A 3,122-nucleotide genomic window follows, 5' to 3' on the forward strand; every position below is an offset into this window, starting at 1 on the left:
AGTCTCACCCATGGGAAAAAAAAAAACAAACATGAGCCAGAACTATACAGGGAAAAGGTTCTGAGAGACATGGCTGCTGGCTTTTCCTCTGCAGAGAAAATGGTGTGATAGGAGATGAAGAGATAGTGAACTTTAACAATTTAGAACAGGAGTTACTAACAGTGAATGCAGCTGGAGTGGTTGACCCCTGTTTGACAAGCATAGGTACTCTTAGATGATGTAAACCACTGGTTTATTTAGGAGATTTGATTAATTTTACCAAAAATTTTTGGAGCTAGATTGTGTTAGGGACTGTGAAAAGTGCTCAAAGAAATCAAAGAAGACACAAACAAATGGGAAAATATTCCATGTTCATGGATAGGAAGAATCAACATTGTTAAGATGTCCATCCTAACCAAGGCAACTACAGATTCAACACAATATCCATTAAATTACCAACATCAGATGGACATGGTGGCTCATGCCTGTAATCTCAGCACTTTGGGAATCCGAGTACCTGAACCCACGGGTTCAAGACCAACCTGGGCATCTTGGGGAGACCTTTTGATTTTCAACAAAATCAAAAAATTAGCCAGGCATGGTGACACGTGCTTAGTTCCAGCTACTTGTAAGGGCTGAGGTGGAAGGGATCATCTGAGCCCAGCAGGTTGAGGCTGTAGTGGCCATGAGCATGCCACTGAACTCCAGCCCCGGCAACAGAGTGAGAGTACAATTCAAATAAATAAACAAAAAACAAACAAACAAATTACCAACATCATTCTTCTCAGACCTGGAAATAACAATACAGAAATTCATATAGAACCATAAACAACCACAAAGAGCCAAAACACTCCTCAAAAAAGAAACAAAGTGGGAGGTATCACAGTTCCAGACTTTAAGCTTTCTTATAAGCCTACAATAATCAAAACAGCCTGTATTGGTACAAGAACAGGCATATAGACCAATGAAACAGGACAGAGGTTCTGGAAGTAAAACCTCAATTTCTCCACCAACTCATCTTCGACAAAGACTCCACCAACAACCACTGGGAAGAAGAGAATCTATTCAGTAAATTGTGCTAGGAAAACTGGCTGACCACATGCAGAAGAATGAAACAGGACACCTACCTTTCACTATACACAAAAATCAGCTCTAAATAGATCAAAGACCTAAATGTAAAACCTCAAACTATAAAAAATTTTAGAAAATGCAGGGTCTATGTCATGGCCCGGGCAGAGCAGCCTACATGGTAGAGCGAAGGCAGAAGAATTGGGTCCAGGATGCTGGTGAACCATCTAAAGAAGCGAAGGCTGTAGCCAAGTATCTTCAATCCAACAAAGTCCACCAATATGAAGGATCACCAGGTTGGTTATTTTATTGATTCAAAAGCAGTGGATTGCCTTTTGATTCAAAGTGGGCAAAGGCCAAGAAAGGAGAAGAAGCTTTATTGACAACCAGAGAATCTTGGTTGACTACTACAACAGGCTTTTAAAGAAGCAGTTTTTTCACCAGGCACTGAAAGTAATGAAAATGAAATATGATAAAGACATAAAGAAAGAAAAAGATAAAGGAAAAGCTGAAAGTGGAAAAGAAGAAGATAAAAAGAGCAAGCAAGAAAATATAAAAGATGAAAGGGCAAAAAAAGGAAAAAGGGAAAAAAAAGATGCCGAAAAGGAAGGATCCAAAATGAAGGAACTCTCCAAAAGAAGGAAACTAAGAAAAGGTCAAATTTGGACCACATGATGACCAAGTTTTTCGGGATGGAAATGAGGTATATGCGTGAATCTATGACCCAGTTCACTTTAAAATATTTGTCATTGGGATAATTCTTGTGATTTCAGTAACAGTGGCCACTTTCTTTCCTCTCTGGTCAGTAGAAATGAGAGTAGGTATTTATTACCTCAGTGTGGGTGCAGGCTGTTTTGTAACCAGTATTCTTCTCCCTGCTGTTGCTCGTTGCATAAGGCTTCTCATCATCTGGCTCATCACCAGGGGAAGGCACCACTTCTGGTTCTTGCCAAACCTGACTGGTGACGTGGGCTTCATAGACTCCTTCAGGCCCCTGTACACACATGAATACAAGGGACCAAAAGCAGACTCAAAGAAAAATGAGAAACCAAAAATGAAAAAGCACCAGAAGTCCGACAGTGAGGAGAAGACAGCCAGTGATGAGGAGAAGGAGGAAGAGGAGGAAGGAAAGGCAGGTCCAGGAAGTCATGGGGCAGAGGGCTGCGGTGGAGAGTGACACTCGGACACAGACAGTGACTGGAGAGAAGATGACTGGGTCCCAGCACAGTAGTGGGAACGGGAACAATTTCGAAATGATAAGAAAAGAGGCACTGGAACAGCAGACAGATAAAGATTGTGAAGAGGAGAGGAAGGCAATGATGGTGAGACACCTAAATCCTCACATAAAAAGTCATAATCTGACTAATCTGGGGCTGAATACGTATAAGTTATTGGATTTTCTATGTCGGCTGGTCATCACCATGTGCACTTGGCATTTTTAGTATAATTTAAATCTATTTGCTGAAGTATATTTGACAACTAAGTAGTTATAGTCAATCCTTCATTTTATAGAATCTTGGTACTATTATTGGTACAGTTTAAAGCCATTAATAATTTTTATCCATTTGTTAATTTCTACAATGTCATTAGATTAATGGAATTTTTTTATGGTTGTGTTATGCTCGGAGTGTGAGACAGGAGACACCAACACATTGAGGGTCGAATTATGAGTCCTTTATTTAAGCCAGCAACAGAGAGAGACTATTGTTATAAAGGTTCTTGGCCCCGAACAGAATAAGTAGAGGGTATATAAAGGCAAAAATTACATAAGCTGTGCAGTTTGATCTATATTTTCTTGGCAAAACACTGGATAGATTAGTTACAGAATTTGCAACTAGGGAGTTTCCAAGTACCAAGGAGAACAGGAATGTGGGTGTGTGATGTGATTACAGGAAGGTTGCATAAGGGATTCATTTCTAGGTAAAGATGGAAGATTTATTACAAAATGGAGTTATTTGTGTCAAGCATGCTGTTACAGGCTATTATAGGTCTTGCAGATAGGTATTTCAGTTGTTTGGCTTTTCACTGTGAGACTAATCAAAATACAGGGACAACACCTGCTGCCCAATGGTTCA

The 3,122-nt window shown here is 40.0% G+C and overlaps 1 pseudogene across 1 annotated transcript; it reads left to right on the forward strand.

Annotated features, from left to right (window-relative positions):
- Positions 1-1,225: 1,225 nt before the first annotated feature.
- LOC103276423 lies at positions 1,226-2,404 on the forward strand (annotated as a pseudogene). The gene has a single exon (XR_002482638.1). The product of XR_002482638.1 is annotated as a translocation protein SEC62 pseudogene (transcript).
- The last annotated feature ends 718 nt before the right edge of the window (positions 2,405-3,122 follow it).

This window comes from Carlito syrichta, unplaced genomic scaffold, assembly GCF_000164805.1.
Source record: "Carlito syrichta isolate Samal-C Ts95f unplaced genomic scaffold, Tarsius_syrichta-2.0.1 Scaffold35907, whole genome shotgun sequence".
NCBI classification, from domain to species: Eukaryota; Metazoa; Chordata; class Mammalia; order Primates; family Tarsiidae; genus Carlito; species Carlito syrichta.